General features: G+C 37.1%; 1 protein-coding gene across 1 annotated transcript in view; it reads left to right on the top strand.

Annotated features, from left to right (window-relative positions):
* The window catches only part of snu (ABC-type transporter snustorr), a 370,795-nt gene that overhangs the window by 30,597 nt on the left and 316,926 nt on the right, over positions 1–23,272 (top strand). The gene's annotated exons all lie outside the window — the stretch shown is intronic.

Raw genomic sequence — 23,272 nt, 5'->3', positions numbered from 1 at the left:
CTCCTGTTTTCTTTCACTTTCTTTATTTCACCAATTCGTCCATTTTTCATCATTACTGTGTCCCTTAGTCTAGGACTATAATTGAGGGACGTTAAGCTAAAAGTAAATAAATATATAAATAAATAAATAGACGTAGTTTTAACATATTTCCAATCATAACGGGTCCCTGTCATTTGAAACTTTAGAGTGCATACTTTCTTAACTTTATTCACATTAACGTGGGACTGGAATCATAACTATATTCTGAATATATTTTTACATATTAACTTGGAAATTTTAAATTATTTTACTTTCAAAATAATGTTATTGAAATGCTGCGTATATACGTACAAGAGAACTTTCACATTTTCTTCCGAGCTTAGAAGTAATTTCATTGATGGTGGAAAAAATATTTTTTTAAATATTTTAATATATTCAATGTAATGAGCCATCCTCTTCCGTGATGCTGAGAATCTCCCATCCAACGTACGAATGAGAAAGAGTCATAGTCTTCGTGAGTCTTTTATCGAGGAATGCTGTTTTGGGAACACTTTCACTCCACGGCCACCGCTTTCATTACAACATTCAAGGCCCTACATTTCGGAATGAGAGAGGTTTTTTTCACAATCAACTTCTTCTAAGTGTCTGTTCTTGTTCTTTTTTAGCCGATAAACTCCAATATTACGACACCTTTTACATTTGCAACACTTGTACCAAGTCCAATGTCCAGCGTTCTATCTTGTGATATATCTTTTCACATGTGTAGTGTATGTCATTGAAATGTTCTGCGTATAGTTTTCTAAAGCAACCAACAAGGACAATCCTATGACGTCACTTGTTCCGTATTTATATTTTCTCCTCTAGATGTTGTTGTTTGCTTTTATGGATGTCGTTACTTTCTTCGTTTGGTAACAATTGGACAAGAAGTATATATTAAAAAAAAAAAAAAAAAAAAAAAAAAGGCCATCAGGATCAGAAGTCGAACCTAAGACCACAAGTAACAATTGCGACCACACTAACATTAAAAAGAAAACAAGAAAATGTTTTATTTTCACATAAATACGTTTTGTTTATATGAAATATGTAAATACTAGGTTAGTAAGTTTCTCTATAGTGGAAACAATTTGTCATTAATTCTTTTATTATTATTATTATTATTATTATTATTATTATTATTATTATTATTATTATTATTAACAAATCTTATTGTTAGTATGCATCTCATTAACTTAGTGTAAATTTTGATAGCCAATAATTCGGGAACCACTTGGTCAAATTTGAAATGGTGGCAAACTTTAACGATCGTTGTAGATTTTTGGTTCTGGAGTTTTATTTATTTATTTTTTTAAAGGAAGGAATTAAATAATGGACGAAAATTAGCAAATAGTTATCTTCTAAACTGAGTACCTATTCATAGGTACATTTTTATTGTTAGAACAGAAAGTGATTGAATCTTGTGTCATTTTTTATATTTTATTATTTAACCTCAGTAAAACATTCAAGTTTGATTTTTAAAATATATATTATATTAAATTTCCTCTTGAAATATTCTTCGAACACAATTTTCTTCAAAAAGAATACCAAAGAAATAACATGTAAGTTGAAAGGTTCAGTTTAGTAAGACAAAATCTTACAAAGAAAATTTAAATACCATTTTCCTTCCATGGTATCCGACTTCCTAAGTTTAATGCGATAAAAACTTAATATAAGTGGTTTTGCCTTCAAAAATGAATTTTAAGCTGTGACCCATGCCCCTGGCTGTGACACGTGTACAGAGACATCTATCTATTTGTTCTAATTTGTGTGCTGTTATCAAACTTTTATTATAAGTGTTATGTATTACATAAAAATGTAATAAATTTCATTTTCAGGTCTTCTGAATAAAATAACAATAACACGAATATCCGCATTTTGGAAAAGTTGCTTCACGCAAGCCTTAAGCTAATCTACAAGTAGCTTGTAGCATGGGAAGAATACGTTTCATTTTGGCCATAAAAGGCACCAAAACTGTTACCGATCAATTTAGGTAGCCCAAAAACTATAAATTCGGCAATAATATCGGGTCATTTTCGATCATTTTTATATCGGCTTTTTTTATATACGTCATTTTTATATACATTTCCCTCTTCTCTTCCCTAAATTGCATCGTCAAAGTGAAATAATAAAAACCATCTCACGCCCGAACTTCATCGATGTTGAAAATTTGATCGAGGTCGGTCTAGTGGTTCAAGAGTTGTCACAAATATAAATGAAATGAAATGAAATCTTTAAGTTTTACGTCCCACGGTTATGGCGGTTAGGCTAAAGGAGATGGTGACAATGACAGATGAATGAAATGGTGGAATGAAGAAAGTGGGAAGAAACGGGAGAACCCCGAGAAAACCCACGAGCACAGTGTTTGTCCACCACAAAGTTCACACGGCGCGAGCTGGGATCGAACCAGAAACCCAAGCACCGGAGGTGAACGCTCTACCACTGAGCCACCGCGCCCCCAAGTCAAATATAGTCACTTTCATTTGTATACAGGGTGTTTCAAAACAACACCGACAACGTTTGGGAGGTGATTCCTGACACCAAAATAAGATAAAAAGTATAGAGCAACCTCGGTGCACAAATGCTTTCTTTCAGAGTTATAAGCTGCCAAAAATATATAAGAAAGGACTTTTTCCTACTAACACATTTACAACTATTCAGGAGCTCTTGTCTTTATTAACGCAGGTCTGTATTCAATTCCCAAGTACTGAATTGTCCTATCGTCGGAGGCAATTAGGGAGTTACTTGGAGTCAAAGGTGACGATCTCCCGTCTAGGAACCGAAAGTAACAATAATGGGGGAAACCAGAGTGCTAGCCATGGATAGCCTAATGTAAAAGCTGTATTATGGAAAATATTTGAATCCCCATCCTCCTCTTCCTTAGGATGCATATTTGAATCGAAATTAAATTACACAAACCCAGCTGGACCTAAGCGCTATATTGAACAAGTAACACAACATGAAAGAGTTTCATTTGTTTTTAGTGAACCAACCTCCTTAACCCCTTCACATATAACTTTTTTCGGATTTTTTTTTTTTTTGGCAATGCTGTAAACATCTATGCCTATTCTGGCGTTTACTTAAACTAACAAATATCCACAAAGCACAGGAAACCTGTAAGCTTCTCTCTTCTATTGACAGCAAGCGGGGTACAGCCGCTCAAACATCGAAACGCGTGACACGCGTCAAAATACGGAAGTGAAAAGTGAAAAGCAACGCGTCCAGCGCGTCAAAATATGGCAAGGGGTTAACAAGTTAAATTTTACTAAGCCTATGCTTAAATGTAACATTTTACCTCAAATTATGTCTATTAAGTATACTTTAAGATGAATAATTATTTGAAAGTAGAAAGTCTTTAGATGTGCTGAGTAGAAAGAACAAATTACTTTCATCTTAGCGTTTTATTCCACGACTAGCCTTTGGCTAGCTGAGGGCTTCGCCCCCAGCAGCCTTTGCATCAAGAGTGAATTTCGTGCATTTGCTCTTAATATTTCCTGAATTTGGGCAGCAAGGGGTCTTTATCCCCAGAGCCGTCGTTTGCTCGGCCTACGGCATCGCACCTCTTAAACTCACAATTCTACCAAATTTCAAGTTTCTTTTTGTATTTCAACTACCTAAAAAAGTAAGATTTTGTATCCCAAGAAAATGCCCATTTAAATAACATCAACATTTTTTTTTCATTTCCCCTTTAGACCCCCCTTAAAAACTAAAAATATTCAGTTTTGGCAATTTTTCTGTGGGTTACTCCCGGAAGGATACAATCATACCAAGTTTCATCATTGTAGTCCTGCAAGAACCAAGAAGTCCTAAACATTTTGAGGTGTAGAAGACGTCTCATATAAAAAACATGGAAAAGATTTTTTATATCCCCATAAAACCACTCTAAATTTGGAAATTTTTATTTTTGAGGATTTTCTTAGGTAATGCTAACGACAAGAATACTGAATTTCAGGTTTTTATATATCCTAAAATTATTGTTTATCTTTTATCTATTATCTTTTATCGCGAGGTCATAATCGTTTATAGCATTAAAGCTTAAATAATCGTATATCACAATAAATTATCGTATGGTTGGCAAGCCTGGGAAAAATCGCCTCCTCGATGTTTAATGTAAGTTTGAAATACTGGGTTTTTCGCTAAATTGGAGTGCAATATTTTATATACAGCCCATTGAAAAGACATATCCTCCCCGTGGATCCGGCAACGTGTCAGGTTGTTCGATGACATAACAAAATGGTAGAATAGAAAATTCAGGAGAAAATTTCCCCTTTTATTTGTTTTCCGTAAACACATAGTTTCAAATAGCGAACAATTACTGGAGAAACAACTAGATGCAAATAATAGCGCTTTCTAATCTGGTTTTAATATCAAGTTTTGTTCATGTGTTTGTTAATGAACTGGTTTTCACTTTCATTGCCTTCTCATACAGTTCCACAAGGAAGGAAGAAAGAAAAAGCAATCGATTAAAACAGGATAACTGGAATCAAAGCAAAATAAAACATAGAGGAATACTTTCCGTAGAAACATACAATTAGATTCTGTGAAAACCTGTTATTCGTAGATAAAAAGTTTCAATCTAGACTACTCTAAAGTTCATTTATGAATTTCACACTATGATATGTTATATGTGTACAGGGTACTTATAAAGTATGTACTTTTAATTTGATGTGTACTACAGGGTACCAAAAAAGTTTATACAGTAGACTCTTGAGTATCCGGTCTAATGTGGCGGAAGGGTAGACCGGATAACAAAAAAACCGGATAGTCCGAAGTTCTATGAAGTCATTTCTTTGCCCCACCAATACCAGAAGACAAACATTAAGCATACTCCAAGAACAATTTACGAATACAGTACTGTAAGTATTGTATAGTTATAATCAGTAACAGCGGCAACCATACTGTATTGAGATTCGTTACACATCACACTGACGAAACAATGAACAAGGAACAGAACGCTGCTCTTTTCCTGTCGTAACTTGTATTTTGCACACGAAACGTAGGAGGATCGTAGCAGACGCCCGCTTCGAAAGTCTTGGCAATGTTGCCAATTCAACGCCTTGCCTTCCTTATGTAATTACGATTAAAAAAAAAAAAAAAAAAATAGGCCGGATAGTCGCGACCCGGATACTCTGGACTCTACTATACTTTAAATTTGATATGTACAGTCCGCAGCAAAAACTCTGAAACATGAGTATGTAAGTTTATTCTGAAACGACGAAGTCGTTTGCTCCAAAGTAAGTGTGTAGGGTAGGACGCCAAGGTTTCTCCTGGCGTGATTCGTGCCACTTAGATGTTATGTTGATTCCTTGCGCTGTTAAGCGTAGTTTCACAATAAACTTACGTGCTTATGTTGCAGGTTTTTTTGCTGCGCCCTGTACATCAAGTGGGATTTGAATCGGAAAAGTACGTGTGCATGAGTTTTCTCGGGGTTTTCCTGTTTTCTCATACTTTACTCCACTATTTCATCCGTTGTCATCGTCCCCCTTAGCCTCGGGCATAATGTGGGATGTTAAAACAGAAAAGTTGATGCGTACAAGGTATCTAGAAGGTAGATGGGAATTAACTCTCTATTGAAAATTGTTTATAACTTTCTTAATACTTAACCAATTTTCATAAAATAAAAAGCATTTTCATCATTACAATAAAAACCACCGTTCCACCAGTTGGTAGGATTGTTATCAATTACTAAAATTCCACATAAACACCATCATTATTCACCAGTTTTCGTAAACGTTTGGAGATGTTTGGAACGAATTTCTGCAGATATTCCAGCGGCAAGTTTGCAAGAACTTGGAGAATTCGCTCCTCCAATTCATCAAGAATTTTTGGTTTTGTCTCTGACAATCTCCCTGTTTCGCCCATCCCCAGAGAAAGAAGTCGCAGGACTTAAGGTAGGGCTTTTTGCAGGCCATATCCTAACCAGTGTCCTGGAAAATGGATGTCGATTCACGCACGGACAGAACGTACGAAATGAGGAAAGGACCCATCTTGCATAAGGATTAGATCGTAATTGTTCCAGAGAACACAATACCGTGAACACAATCTTGAAGTATAGTAAGATACCTTTTAGCATTAATTGTGTCCCCACAATTTTCGTGCATTATGTGTCATGCCACACCACATTGTGGTCTTTGGATGATGTTGGCATTTTTCAACCACCCACGAATCTTCTGCTGCCCAATAATAATAATTATGCCTGTTAACAATCCCCCCTCTCTCTCAGCATGAAAAATAGCTTCATCTGACCACAGAATATTACTGACTAGATTGGACCAGTCTTCCTACCAAGCAAGCGTCGTCTCCCCATACTTTAACCGATGATCGCAGTCTTCCAGCGATAATTCCTGGTAGTAATGTGATTTCCATGGACGAAAATTCAACTCTTCATTCAGAACAGTTTGAATTGTGTGTCGGGTTAAACCACTTCAGCGAGATGCCTCTCTTTGTGATTTCTGAGGACTTACAGTAAACATTTCCTGAACCAGTTGTTCATTTACTTCTGTCCTGGATGTTGAGGGACGACCACGTCTCCTAATACCTGCGATAGAACCTATGTCCAGTAGCTTCGAATGGCAATTCCTTATTGTCTTTGCATCCACCAAGGAACGAGGTCTTTTCACACTTAACCACTATCTCTGTACTCGTACCATGGACTCCCATACTTTGTATAGGGATGTCAACTGAGCCTGCTCACGAAAAGGTAGACGTTGCGCCATGGTCCGCCATTAATAGCATAAATGAGATATCATGTAATAAATTCTCCTATTGTAAGAAACTAAATGCTTTAAGTTTCATGAATTGGTTAGACCTAAGTATTAAAAAAAGTTATAAAAATTTTTAAGAGTTTTTTTTTTTTTTTTTGTAGAATTTATTTATTTATGTATTTTGTACTTTAATCTTCAGTTTGTCACCAGCTTCGTTCCACTTTTGTTCCAATTGTTTTTCTAAAACGATTCTTTAATAACTAAAAGTTTTGTTTAATTAATGTTTTGTTGTAATTGACAATAAGTATAAACATAAAAATAATTATGTCTATCAAATAAGATTTTTTAAAAAATCGCTACTACATGCTTGTATTTGTCTTTTTCACCTTCTTTCGTGACCATCATGAATTCCTCTCACAACCCACTTGGGATCGCTACCCCCAGGTTGAGAAACCCTGTTGCAACGAATTCGTTGCAAAATTTAACTTAATTGCTGTGTTACAAGGCCAGCTTTGTATTTGAAAGTGATCATCTTGAATAGTTTATTTTTTCTTACTTCCTTTGTTGAATTGAAGTTTTCAGTTTCAAATGTGAAATACGTATTCCGTTGTCTGTACCGTTATTGCGAAGGGCTATTTACATTTAATGACATGTTCAAGTGAAAGTGGAACGCTTAACAGCGCCACCTAACTTTCTTGTACAGAGTGTTATTGTATGCTTTAGTCCAATGATATAGTGGCACATATGCACGAAAGTTAAGGTTTTCATGTTACACGACATGGGTACATATAGATCAGAACAAAATTGTTTTAAAAATAAGAGGTACAGGTCACCGCACTAAACTTTCTTGCTCTCATATCGTTAAAGTGAATCATGTCATTCTATAGTAATTATGGAAACATTTATTTACAAAATATTAATATAATTATAATAGGTATATTCGAAAAAGGAAAAAACAAATAATGTCCCAGCATAGCTCATCCCTAAGAGTAAACTACCAACTATTTTTATTTCTTCTTTCCTGAGAAATAACTTAAATCATATTGAAAAAAATGTAAGTGAAATATGTATTTACGGAATATGAACAAATGAATGACCTTTTTTTAAAAAGGAAATCGTCTCAAAACACCCCCCTAACAGTAAACTACTAATTGTAGTTATTTTAATGAGAAATGACTTGTCCCATATTTATATTTGTTATTGAAACATTTATTTATGAAATATGAGGGAAGGTGAATGATTTGTTTTCGTGAAAATGGGAAAAAATATTGCTCGAAAAGTAAGGTTCCTACTGTGGACTATCTTTATTATTATTATTATTATTATTATTATTATTATTATTATTATTATTATTATTATTATTATTATTGTAATAATAGGCCTAGTAGTAGCATAAATTTTCGAGAATGTTAAATGTTTTCTAAACGTTACGTGTTAATAAACCTTCTTTTAAGTGAATATAAAATCTTAGAACAATGTTTGTTTTCTCCCAAGGAGGCCGCGGGAACGCTGTAATCGAGCATTCACTTATCGTACATGGGGTTTCCGGTTCGATCCCAGCTTGCCCCAAGTGAGCCTTGTGCTGTATACAAACATAATATGCGTGGGGTTTCTTGGGTTTCTCCTGTTTCTTCCCACTTTCATCATACCATCATTTTTGTTCATTCTCATCATGACCGTATCCTTTATCCTATCCATAACCGTGCTACATAACAAAGATTTTTTCATTTTTCTCCCCCCCCCCCAAAAAAAAATAATAAATAATTATAAAGCACTCTTCCCACTTGGGAAAGAAGCCGTATTTTCTATTTTGTTTTACAGGCTATTGAAAAAAATCAAGCTAATGAAGTATTCAAATAATGTATTATCTCAGTAAATTATCCCGATATAAATTACACTTTCAAGGAGAACTACAACCGGTAATAGAGGAAAGAGACTTACTTGTCTCTTAATTATTTCTTATTTCCTTGATATTGTAATTAATTCTATTGCATGGCTATGCTTTAAGTTTCACTACTACACTCTGTAAAGAAAAAATAGCGACACCTCAATTCTCAAACTAACTTACACAGAAAACCATAGTTGCAGCCCGTTAGAAGAGGAATAGAAGGAAATGAAGAGTAGGATAGTTCATTTGCGTTATCTGTGACACCTGTGGTGTAGGACATCGCTTGTCAATTGTTGGTGTATCAGTAGTATTTTCGATAGATGGCACTGAGTGCTTCTCGTAAATTATTGTAGTAAGAATTCTGCATTGCATTTGTGATGTGTAGGCTGAGGTAAATAGCATTTTATGAGTTTTCTTTGCTTTCTCATTGTTTCGACAGTGTGTCAAGTGGCAAAATTTTTGTTGTGCAATGTTGTTTGTGTGTGATATTGTTGCTACATGTGGACTGTAAACAAATAAGATGGGTAAGAAATGTGAGTTGTGGCAAATCTCTAAAGGAATAGATGGAATTCTGAAAATCCATCATTCTACGGCAGGAAGAGTAATTCACAAGTGGAAACAGCATAACAAATCGTCCCTTCGTCAACAGTGTGAAAGAAAAAAGAAAGCATCACCCAGAGCAGATTGCTAAATGAAATCACTAGCACCGCAGATTTAATGAGTGATTTCCCCAAAAATCGCTTTTGTAGTTTGACATGATCTTGGAACTGCAGTTACTTGTACAACTGTATTGTCTTGACTGTATGAAGAGGATATTACAAAGAGAAAACCGCGTAGAAAGTCGAAACTGACAAAACACAGAGGACTTCAACATGTAGTTTTATGAGTCGATATGCAACTTGGACTTATGACAACTGAAAGCATGTCGTTTTCTTCATTGAAAAGAAGTTTAGAATATTGGGAAACGGTAGTGGTGTGAAGTTGTGGATACGAACAAGCAAGGAACTTGACAAGGATTTTGTTTAAGAGATTCAAATACAAGGTCTGTATGATAAGTAATGAGACTCGCCGCGCCGCGGCGCGCGTGTCGCTGGAGCGGGTTTGTCGGTGATGGAGGATGTAGGGGGGGTCCGAGCAAAGCAACGCACCGCGCGTCAGTTGGCTCCGAGCCTTAGTGGAGCGCGGACAAGCCTTGGACAAAGCCCTTGTGAACATTCTTGTCACGGCGGAAAATCAACAAACATGGAGGGTTCCATCGAACAGCGTTATGCGATCAAATTTTGCGTTCGCCTGGGGAAAACGGCTACTCAGACGCTTTCTCTCATCACGGAGGCCTACAAAGAGGAAGCCCTATCCAAAGCCCAGGTGTTTCGTTGGCACAGTGCGTTCCGGAACGGCCGGGAAAGCGTTGAGGATCTGGAGAGGGCTGGACGCCCGACAACAGTGACTACGGACGAAACTGTGGCAAAAGTGAGGGATCTCCTGAACTCAGACCGTCGATTATCGTTGAGATTGATTGCTGATGAACTCGATATGAACCACACAACAGTGCACAAGATTGTGACGGAACAATTGGGAATGAGAAAAATCTGTGCGAAACTGGTGCCGCGAGTGTTGACTGACGAACAAAAGCAACGACGTGTTGATTGTTGTCAGGAACTGTTGAACCTCATGAACAGTGACCCTAACTTTGAAGATGACGTCATAACAGGTGACGAGTCGTGGGTGTTCCAGTACGACCCTGAAACGAAACGTCAAAGCGCGGAGTGGCACACTCCTGCGTCCCCGCGCCCCAAGAAGGCCAGAATGTCGAAGTCAAAGGTGAAAACAATGTTGATTGTTTTTTTTGACAATGTGGGGGTGGTCCACAAGGAGTTTGTACCCCAAGGACAAGCCGTCAACGCCGCCTTCTACAAACAAGTCCTTGAGAGACTGCACAGGAGCGTCAAGCGGAAAAGACCGGCGATCGCTAGCCGGTGGAAGTTGCATCACGACAATGCCCCTGCCCACACCGCCTTCTTAGTGACCTCCTTTTTGACCCGGATTGGGGTGGAAGTCCTTCCACAACCACCCTACAGCCCAGATGTGAGCCCGGCCGACTTCTTCCTCTTCCCGAAGCTGAAGCCACGCTTGAAAGGAACCCGTTTTGCAGACGTCACAGCCATCCAAGCAGCCGTGACCACATTTCTAAAGGACATGCCGGCTGCTGACTTCCAGGGGGCGTTTGCAGCGTGGAAACATCGATTGCAGAAGTGCATCGACGCAAGAGGAGAGTACTTCGAAAGCTTTTAAGTCCCTGTACAGATCAGATCAATAAAACAATGTTTCCAGACCTGGTCTCATTACTTATCATACAAACCCTGTATTTGAGATAGTTGTCTATTGAAATTTCTACTCATATTGATCCACAAATTTTCAACTGGATTCATGTCGGGTGAGTTTGTAGGCCACACGAGTCTCTAAATAGTCATATTCTTGAACCACGTATTAACAATTTTGGCTCGGTGACATGAAGCATTATCGTCCTGGGAAAGGAAGTAGTCTATATTTTCTTCAGAAGTCATCTTTAGCTGTTGTAAGAACTTTACGTACCAGAATTTGAAGATATTTTCGTGCATCAAACGATCCTTCACATATATCCGTCGTTCTGACGTCTTTAACGGTGAACCATGCCCATATCATCACTCAGTAACTGAATACAGGGTTTGTATGATAAGTAATGAGACCAGGTCTGGAAACATTGTTTTATTGATCTGATCTGTACAGGGACTTAAAAGCTTTCGAAGTACTCTCCTCTTGCGTCGATGCACTTCTGCAATCGATGTTTCCACGCTGCAAACGCCCCCTGGAAGTCAGCAGCCGGCATGTCCTTTAGAAATGTGGTCACGGCTGCTTGGATGGCTGTGACGTCTGCAAAACGGGTTCCTTTCAAGCGTGGCTTCAGCTTCGGGAAGAGGAAGAAGTCGGCCGGGCTCACATCTGGGCTGTAGGGTGGTTGTGGAAGGACTTCCACCCCAATCCGGGTCAAAAAGGAGGTCACTAAGAAGGCGGTGTGGGCAGGGGCATTGTCGTGATGCAACTTCCACCGGCTAGCGATCGCCGGTCTTTTCCGCTTGACGCTCCTGTGCAGTCTCTCAAGGACTTGTTTGTAGAAGGCGGCGTTGACGGCTTGTCCTTGGGGTACAAACTCCTTGTGGACCACCCCCACATTGTCAAAAAAAACAATCAACATTGTTTTCACCTTTGACTTCGACATTCTGGCCTTCTTGGGGCGCGGGGACGCAGGAGTGTGCCACTCCGCGCTTTGACGTTTCGTTTCAGGGTCGTACTGGAACACCCACGACTCGTCACCTGTTATGACGTCATCTTCAAAGTTAGGGTCACTGTTCATGAGGTTCAACAGTTCCTGACAACAATCAACACGTCGTTGCTTTTGTTCGTCAGTCAACACTCGCGGCACCAGTTTCGCACAGATTTTTCTCATTCCCAATTGTTCCGTCACAATCTTGTGCACTGTTGTGTGGTTCATATCGAGTTCATCAGCAATCAATCTCAACGATAATCGACGGTCTGAGTTCAGGAGATCCCTCACTTTTGCCACAGTTTCGTCCGTAGTCACTGTTGTCGGGCGTCCAGCCCTCTCCAGATCCTCAACGCTTTCCCGGCCGTTCCGGAACGCACTGTGCCAACGAAACACCTGGGCTTTGGATAGGGCTTCCTCTTTGTAGGCCTCCGTGATGAGAGAAAGCGTCTGAGTAGCCGTTTTCCCCAGGCGAACGCAAAATTTGATCGCATAACGCTGTTCGATGGAACCCTCCATGTTTGTTGATTTTCCGCCGTGACAAGAATGTTCACAAGGGCTTTGTCCAAGGCTTGTCCGCGCTCCACTAAGGCTCGGAGCCAACTGACGCGCGGTGCGTTGCTTTGCTCGGACCCCCCCTACATCCTCCATCACCGACAAACCCGCTCCAGCGACACGCGCGCCGCGGCGCGGCGAGTCTCATTACTTATCATACAGACCTTGTAGAATGGAATTCAAGGAACAGATAATCCGGGTGTTATTCCGTGATATCGAGGTTGCATTTTGCAATAGCTTTGTTACCAATGCGGGAAGCCCATGGTGCACATACAAAATACTAGTTTGGTGTATCGTACTTCTCGATGTTTGCACACAATATGTCTTACCCTAAAGAAATTCCATTTCTTGTTTTCTGCTATTGTTGTTGATCTTTTTCAGTTTTATGAATTACTCTTCCTACAAACGATTTTGCTCAAAACACACATAGCTACTTATATATGCATATAAATTCACAAAATTCATGTCAAAAGCTTGAAATTCTGGTGCAAGTATTAAGAATGAACTGCTCATTAGGAATATGCCTTGTAATATTATCAGGAATTCATGTAAAAGTTCATATTGATTAAAGTATGTTGAGAAAACCATATTAGAGCAAGTGTCGCTATTTTTTCTTTACAGAGTGTACACTAAAGTGAAATATTCAACATCATAGTGTTCATTTGTTAGTATCACGTGGTTGTTGGATACATATCGATGGTGTTAAGGTAAAAGGTTGTAACCCTTAAAAAATTGAAAATGTGGATTTTTATTTTATTCAGCTCACTATAGGTCAGGCCATAGGTGAGATAAATATTGTAAGCTTGTGTGTATTATTAAGGCAAATAATCCACTTTTTATACTTGTGTCTCGCAAGGATGTAAATGGAAGTTAGATTTTTTTTTTTTTTTTTTTTTGCTCTCGGGAAAAAAGTTGGAAATAAGGCTTACGACGTTTTAAGTTAACATCTTACCATAATAATAATAATATACACAGTGGCGTATTTAGGGGGCTTCCTGGCTTAAGCCCCCCCGGAAATCTTATTCACTATAGTAAAGTATATGAAATATGTTGCAGAATTTTCACATTTTCAAGCAAAGCTCCTCCCCCAAAGTTAGCAAGGCCCCCCTCAACAAAAACATAAATACGCCACTGATAATACATAATATGTTAAAATATTATTTTAATACTTGGATACAATCTTAATAATAAATCGATACTGTGGCTACAAAATAGATGTCATGTTTGTCAGAATAGATTCTAAAATATGATGTTATTTTTGTTGGGAGTTCACAGAATTGTAAGATACTCAATATTAAAATCACAGTGTACAAATTACAGTGTTGTACGTATACACTGTTATGTGAAAATAACAGAAAAAATACTGTGTAGTTGAAGTTCTTTGTAAATGTTTTTTTAACTAAAAAGAAATAACTCTACAGTCCTAATAAATTAAGTATACTACAGAAATGAACATTTTTATATTTTTGGACTAATGATGTCAGTTATGCTAATTTGAATAATATTGGAAGGCGCAGTGGCTCAGTGGTAGAGCGTTCACCTCCGGTGCTTGTGGCACCTGGTTCGATCCCAGTTCGCGCCGTGTGGACTTTGTGGTGGACAAACACCGCGCTTGTGGATGTTCTCGGGGCTCTCGAATTTCCTCCCACTTTCTTCATTCCACCATTTATTTCATTCATTTCTCATCATCATCGTCTCCTTTAGCCTAACTGGCATAATCGTGGGACGTAAAACTTAAAGATTTCATTTCATTTTTTGAATAATATTGGGTGTTTGTTAGCTACGTTATATCTTATCAGTAACTTAAGTTTTATTTTGAACAATACTACAAGTACTTTTTAACATTCAATAATTCTATTTAATTTCTATCTAGCACAATATTAAAGTTTTACAAAATGCAAACTCATTTTTGAAAAAAAGAAAGGGGAGAGGGTCATTTAACCAGACCTCAAAAGAAGAAATGAGTAAAATTCCAGTTCATTCCAAAGAAAACATAATCTTCCATCTAAATGAATGGTTAAAAATTGAAGAAGGTACATGAACTCAATGCAGTTAATATACCAGAAATGTTCGAAAAAAAAGTTACAAAATATATTGGGCCTTATGCAGAGTCGTTTTGACGTATGGTTAGCGTCATACTGAAAGCCTGACTACTGCAGGAAACATATTAGTCGAACTCTTTAGTATGGCACTAATAACGCGTCAAAACGACTCTGCATAAGGCCCATTATGGCTTACGTGTGAGACATAGCTGGAAGATCAACATACTTGATGATAAGAGGGCTCTCAACAAAAGTCCTCGATGAAATCACAGTTTTTGTTCAACGCTTATCATAACGGCAGATAAAGTTTTCTATACCATTTTTATAGAAATATGCGTCAAGTTCTCGTAGGCACTGTGAAGCAGCGGTTTTAGCAAGGATGTTATAAATAGAGGATCTGCCCATATGTATCTTCATCCTATTAAATCGATGAAGCCAGAAAACAACCGAGCATCGGCATGTTTGATTGGCTACTCTCGTTTCTGCCATCGTCTGATTGGCTACTTTCGTTTCCGCCATGATTGTTGGCTCAAAACATTGGGATTCTATTGGGCGGAGTGGGCAGAGTAGGTGTGGCGAAACTGTGACGTATGGCTTCAAGATTTTGTTGTAAGGGCAGATCCTTTATTTTATAAGATCCTTGGGTTTTAACATAATCACATGCCAGATTATGGTGACCAGCCATTTTTTGTTATAGAACAGTGAAAAGATGAAAGTCACTGGGACTAGGTCAGGGCTGTAGAAGGGGTGCTCTTGTCATTCCATGTGTAATGTCAGTGTTTGAAGTACTGGGTCTACCTCTGTGCCCAGGGTTGTCGTTAACAATATTGATCCATCTTTCTTTAAAGACACAACACCACTTCCCTACATGTTGCTTTGAAATGTTGCCCTCTCCATACACTTCTACAATCTGCCTATGAATGTCAGGAGGTGGAGTGTTTTTGGCCCACAGCAACCGCACCCACTGACGTCACTTCTACTCTTAACCCATTTTCCAGGCGAGTCATGATTTATAATGTCCGCTTATCTGTTATACATGAGCAAAATCCGAAATCTTCAAACCTGCACCAAGAGAGATATGTTACTAATCTACAAATAAATTTTCATTAAGTTACAGTGAATAACATAAAACATTTATGCTTTACATCATCCCTTGTACCTATATTAAAAACTACAGAATATTTACTGTATTTAACAGTAAAATACGCAGAAGTTTGTCAAGAGAGGGGGCAGGTCAACTTCGCAAATTCACACATTTTCAGGTGTTTGTGTACATATCTTGATATGGTAAAAGTTTATTATTACATAATATCTTTCTCAAGGGGGGGATTTAAACCCAAAACCTCTCCTTTGCCTACACCACTGGTATTTAATATAATTATGCAGTGTGCGTAAAAAAATATGAAGTATTATGTACACTCATGTCCAAAATTATTGTCGCATGTCTATAAATATGTTGTTCTCGGAATATAATTTAATAACGAATTCGTCCAGCATTTCTTATAATGTTAGTATGTGTATAATCGGCTAAGACATGTATGTGGCAAATTTCATGTCAAAAGAGCAGTAAATAAGAACAATAAAACGAAAATAAAATTTTCTTGTCCATTTATCAACATTTTGTGTTACTCATTCTAATTTTCGTATTTATAATTACTTTCCTATGAAATTTACCACAAATATACATTTTTCGATTATACACATACTATCAGTATTAAAAGTACCCTACACAATCATTATCAAATTATATTCTTACAAGAAGACAGTTATAGATATGCGACAATCATTTTGGACATGAGTGTACATACTTGCATCAATTGTACGTGTATGTCGGTCTTTTGCCTCCTCTCCTTCTTGCCAAAAAAAGAAAAAAAGAAAAAAGAAAGAAAGAAAGAAAGAAAAAAAGAAAGAAATCCTATCAGCGTCCCTGTGTTTAAGTATTATTTCAAACAACTTCTTCCGGAAATATATTTACGAAAGACATTGGTTTCATGAAAAGCACGTTCAATAAGCAATGAATGTTTATATCATGCTTCGATAGTTTCAACATACTAAACAAGTGATTGAGATGTGTCAATGCGCTTAGCAGCTCGTCGATGTGGAACACTAAATGTTACGACGCATACATGAACACACAGAGTACAATACGGCCTCCAATTTTGGAGTGTTGGGCAAATTGGCTGAATGAATATATCTTTCGACACATCTTGTTGGTACTTAGTATTGCGCAAACCGCGTTCTACAATCTATAGCTTCCAGAAAAACAACTTCCTCCGACCCTCTCCTCTCTTACAATAAATTTACTCATTTTTTTCTCTCTTTCTCTCTCTCCGTAGAGGTCAGCAGTTGATGACGTCAATGTTACCTTAGAACTCCATTAATGAACATAGGTAATGAGTTCTTCATGAGGCCAGTGGAAAATTTTGTACGCGAAATTGTGACCGCACTTCTTATAAACATGAGGGTCACAGTTTGTATTTGATATAACTGTACTTATTTGGGTTTTAAAGCAAAAAGCTTTATTACAGTGCTCAAGCGCTTTAAAATAGAATCACAATCAAATCATTTTACAGTATAACGCAAAAATTCGTAGTTTAATCAATTTCGGTAACTTTTGTATGTGTGTGGTCGTTTGTTTCCAATTTTTTATAATATACTTGCATCGATTACCCATGTTGCTAGGTTAAAATAAAATTTTAAATGCACACCTCCTTATCTCATGTATTTGGTACCCGTGAAATATGCTGTTGTTTTTTAGTGACATCGATTTAAACGGGATCGGAAGTATCAGTGTTCATCTCAGCGACCCCGAAAACTATGAATTCGACGCTAATATCAGTCATTTGCGATTCGTCGGTCCAATGCCAAAACTGCGAACGTGTAAATTTTGCTAATTTCACCTAAGTGCAGTTTCATGTTATTTGGGGCACACAGATTCCAACACCAAAGACCAATTTGTGAAATATGTGTATATTAGAAGTTATTGTCAATTCCTAAAACATGTACCTAAGTCTATATACTGATTTTTCGGGGTAAGTTGGATATTAAAATGCTTATAACTCAAAGTCAAATTAAGCACATTCACGGTTTTGGCATTGGATCAATGATATATAATATATCCCTTTCCTCCTCCCCAAGTTGAGGCGCTGAATTTGAATGTAAACGCGATCGTAAGTGTCACTGTTCGTCTCAGCGACCCCGAACACTATAGATTCGACACTAATATCGGTCATGTTTGATCATTTTTAAATATCTCTTCCCCCTCCCGTACGTTACACTGTCAAAGTAAAATAATAATCATCCCAGATTCGAGAATTTGATTGAGATCGGTCGGGTGGTTCAGGAGTTATTGAGTTTTATTTATTTTTATATCTCACCTTCTGCCCCACCCCTAAGCTCTATCGTCAACGTGAATAAATAAAAGCACTCCCAGGTCAGAACCCCATCTACGTTAAAAAATTGATCGAGATCGGTCCGGTGGTTCAAGAGATTAAGAGTCACAAACCTAGTCGCTTCCGATTTTATAATAGACCCTATATATTTTGGGTAACTGTATTTGAAGTAGATTCATGACAAGCTCGAGTACTTTAGAAGTAAAACAATTGTTTCATTGACTATACGCTGAGCTACAATTGACACTGTCCAAATTACACATCTGAAACACGCACTAATAAATTGATTGAATTTTATTTTAAATAAATGAATATAAGCTTTGACTTAATACCAGCTATGTATATTATGAAAGAATAAGCTACTAATTTTGCGTTATGCGAAGTCGAATGGAAGATATACAGGGTGGCTCAAAAGTAAGTATACACCCCTGCGTTGATCAAGTATAACATTCTAGTTTATGGGTTTATTTGCTTCGGCTCTTCCGAGCGTAAGATGTAAGTAAAAACACATTAAGAAATAATAATAAAGAAACTAAGTCTGCCTGATGGATAACAACAAGAAATGTTATAAAATAGAATGAGTTGATCAGTACGGTACTGTATAACTTATCTTGGGCCACCCTGTATAGTTGCTTAGGAGACGAGACCAGACGAGATGAGTTTTAGTTTTCTCGTTGAATCTAATAAATTTTCGAACTCTCGTCTCTTCGACTAGTCGAATAAAGTCTCGTCTCGAATCGATTCTCAAAAAAGTCTCCCTCGTCTTGCCTGGAAATTTTTGTAGTGTCATTTTGCAAATTTATGTGTGTACTCTATTTGTCTTCTTAATTTTGAGCTGAAAATAATCAGAATCAATCCAGGTCACGAGAGGCCCACGAAGGGTGTGATATAACAACGTTTGGACAAAATTTATCATTAGAGCAAGGGCGCCGATCCTGGGGGGCCGGGGGCCGGGCCCCCAAAGCTCATGTGGCCCCCCTAGTGTATTTATGAATATACAATATTTGACATAATTTGAATGCAATTTGTTTTAACATCCTCATATATATACCTTCTGCGTCTGAGTGGGCTCCCCAAATTTACAGAGAAACCGCATTAGAGCATAATGCGTAATGATTTGTATATCTTTAAACGATGATAAATGCTCTTCCTTGTGTTCATATAATTGCTTTGTCAATTTATAGTTCTTATGCTATAAACTATGTAACACTAAAATAGTGGTTGAGTTCTAAAGCTTGAATGAATTGGTGCTGCACACGAAACTCGAGAAATTTCTCGTTTCTTTCGATTATTATGTGAAAAAAAAAAAAAAAAACTGAAGGTAGCTTTGAAAATTGGAGACGGGACAAGAAATATGAAACTCTCGTCTCGTTTCCTAAGGAAGACGAGAGATTTTATTAGTTTCATTTGGAACATTTGTTCACCCATATCTTACTCGGGATGTACTTGAACCTGAACCCACAAAGTGGGGGTGATGTACATATTTCCTGCATGCCTGAGTCAAGGTAAGATAAAAAAAAAAAAACGGTTACCAAAATTGGGGAAATCAAATGCATTCCGCTTGGGGACAGCACTTTACTCATTTTTATTAAAATCTTTAAGCGTGTCTATAAAGTCCGTTGCAACCCCGAAAAATCTGAAAAGGTGAGACAAAACTATGTATTTCATCATTTCAAAAATACAACGTATCAAGGTAAAATAAATTGTCCCAGGGTCCCCCACGGGGTCCCAGACGGGGTTCAACTCAAAATTTTTAAATGGAAAGGTTGGTCAACTTGCATATCGTATAAAAGTTGGTGTTAAATAAAAGAAGATAAAACAAGTCTCGACTCTCTACGATAAGTCTGTGCAAAATAGCTGTGAGTTAAAATATTAACACAATCTTCATTGCAAAATCTATGGCCACTCGTATGAATCTGAAACGGTGGGATAGGCGTACAAACATAAACACGGATATGTTATTATTTCAAAAGTATAATGATTCAAATTTTAAAAAAATGTTCCAGGGTCACTTGCAGGGTCTCAGACGGGGTCCAACTGAAAATATTGAAATGGGAAAGGAGTTCAAGTTGGGTATCGTATGAAAGCTGATGTTAAGTGAAAGATGAATCAACGTCTCGACTTTTGATGATAAACTTGTGCAAAATGGCAGTGGGTCAAGCCAACATAAGTGTCATTGAAAAGTCTATGCCCACTCCTAACTCCCCCAAAAGAACTAGAGTGTTTCAACACGCTTGCGTTGACATTTTGACGGAAGGCTTCTGATAAATTCTCGTGATCAAGACTACGAAAAGAAAGGTTTATGGGGACAGAACAGCACTGAATGTCTGTAGTTTATGCTCGATAAAATGACATTGTAAGCTAGCCATTTCTAATGAAAGGTACCCACTTTTGAATCATCTCATTCAAACCTCACAACATCATTTCGAACCTCACATCCACATCGTCAACCAGGCATTACGCTCATAGCACTATCTCGACATCACGCTCATTCGACTTCACACTCACATAAGGATAAGAAAGCCCTTTCCATTGGTCTAGTGGCTATGGCGAGTCTTTGGTGCACGGGGTTCGGATTCAGTTTCCTTTAGGAGATCCTTGATTAAGCTGTAGTTTGATGTCTCATATAGTCTCAGTGTTGAAAAAGAGACTATATTTCCAGCAATCAAACCAAACTGTAAGGATAGAAGATCGCCTGCAATCATATCAACAAACTATTATATTTTGAAATGAAATTTAGAATAATTTCTCTAATGCAGATATGCAACAATAGGAGAAACGTTAATACTAAATAGAAAGGAAATAACACACATACAGTTAGGAACTATATAATATCCATTCACGTGCCATACCTAGAAACTCTAACAGATGTTCTGGGAAAATAATGATTTAGTGACAGCTTCTTCCGAAACTATTTGTGAAATAAAAGCCGGAGCCAAACAACCGTTATGAAAAGAATAAGTGTGCTATATTTAGATAGAAAACCTTCAAACTTTACGGTTTGTCTAAAGGTGGATAACCTTTTGTAAACAGTAAAGGCCTACTTATATCTTTTGACAAATCAGCTTTGCTGAGTTTTTGACAACTGTAGTTACGGTAAAATTGTTATCAGATACATGTTCGAAATTGTGTGGTTAATAGACAGTAATTCTATCATAATGAAAATTTTTGAAATTAATATCATTTATTTTTTCTCTCTTTCTAAAGACATTTCCTTCTCTTACAGAGGAAATAGTTTCTTTAATTCATTTTAATAGATATTTCCTCTTTTTGGTTGATTTCTTTTTATTGTATACTACCAATTTTTCGCATGGGGAAAATACGTTTCATTTTGGACATAAAAGGCACCCAAAACTGTCACCAATCAACTTACGGACTCCAAAAACTATGAATTAGACACTAATATCGGTCATTTTCAATTTATTTTTGCATGTCACCACCCTTCCCTTAGAAGTACTAATGGGAGATAAACTTGGATTTAAAGGCATTGGAAGTGTCACTATTCGTCTCAGCGCCCGAAAACCATGGATTTGTCTTAATATCGGTCATTTTCGATCGTTATAATATATATATATATATATATATATATATATATATATATATATATATATATATATATATATATATATATATATATTCCCCTCCTCGTCCCCTAAGTTGCACTGTCCAAATGAAATGATGAAAACTATTCTAGACCCAAACCTCATCTATGTTGAAACTTTGATCGAGATCGGTTGGGTGGTTCAAGAGTTATTACGTCACAAACAGTCACTTTAATTTTTATCTAGGTCCTGCAATACTTACGCGGATGAGATATTAAATTATCATCATAAAAGTAATTTTGTTCAGGCATGTAATTGAGAGATTCTCAGTTACGTGAATTCAAATAGACCGTATAGATATATAAAAGTGTAGTGTTTACATAATAAAGATGGAGTTGAACTTGGTCATCAGTGCAACAATGGTCATACATTAGAAACACATCATTTGTTATCTAATATTGGAAACTGGTGCAGTGACATTAGTTCAATTGCAGACGGGAGAAGTCTTAAAATTAAACGTATTATGATGGTATGGATTCCACATTAAACTATAAGTCCATGTCTCATGTAGCCTCGGTACTAAAAGGTACGTTAAACTTCAGTCGGACCAACAAATTTTGGAAAGCTTTGATTTGCTATGTTGCAACATAATGGCATATTTGTGTGAAAATTTTCACTTGATACTTAGGATCCCATTAATAATAATAATAATAATAATAATAATAATAATAATAATAATAATAATAATAATAATAATAATAATAATAATAATAATAATAATAATAATAACCAACTTTATCAGTAAATTTGAAAACTGGGACATTTTAAAGTTCCAACAGCACCACGTCGGGTCGCAGAACAATTTCTCCGAAATCAGGACGGCTGGCAACCTTACTTAGGGGTGTGGTTTGGGAGAATATAGTCTAGGGAGAAGTAGTGTGTTAATCCAGCCGTGGGAGTGTTTGTTTTCTTAGTCAGTAATTTATCTCCAAAAATATAACATTAATATACTGTATCTGTTCTTATTTGTTTGTAGTGCTTAAAAGCAAAAAGGGAGTTACCTTGTGGCTAAGTGTTTAGCGTATGCGCCTTTCGCGTGAGAGACCCGGCTTCAATTCTCGGCGGAAGCTCATGTGGTTCGGATCCCACGTAAACTGTAGTTCCACGTCTTACATAGCCTCGCTGCTCAAAAGGGACGCAAAACTAAAAATCAAAGCGAAAAGGAAAGCTTAGCCATATTTTCGAACAACACTGTACATAATCAAATTCACTTATAAAATGAATTTCAAAATATTCCGATATTCTGTTTACTTTTCGATACATGTTACTGGAAAGTGAGACACTAATAAACACTTCATAGTAAATTTTGACTGAGTGATAACTTCTTATGTATACAGTGTACTTCCAAGAACAATATGTATCTTCCAATAAATTCAAATGTAATTTCAAGAGAAACTAATTTGGCAAGCAAGAAAAAAAAAATGTATCTTGCCTGCGTACTCTATAAAATGAACTGCGAAAATCGAAAAGGTCTTGCTAGCTGTGACAGTGAAAGTTGTCATTGTGTGCAGTGTTTCAAAACCAGTCTTCCTCCGTTTTCACATTATCTTGTCTTAAAACCTTTTGAACGTTTGTCCAGATGACTTGTTCTAAAGGATATCTTCTACCATCTTTCCAACACTTCCGGGTGAAACAAGCAAGTTTCTGGAACGTGACAGAGGTGTGACAACTTTGACCGAAACAATAAACTCGATTCTGTATAGTAGAAGATTGGTATACTGTATGTGTATTGTACCCGCAAATTCAATGTATTTTTTCATCTTATCCAATTTCACA

The sequence above is a fragment of the Thermobia domestica genome, chromosome 12, assembly GCF_964235325.1.
Source record: "Thermobia domestica chromosome 12, izTheDome1.hap1.1, whole genome shotgun sequence".
Lineage (NCBI taxonomy): Eukaryota > Metazoa > Arthropoda > Insecta > Zygentoma > Lepismatidae > Thermobia > Thermobia domestica.
The sequence above is the reverse complement of the archived record's forward strand: the minus strand, read 5'-3'. Positions and strand labels throughout refer to the sequence as shown.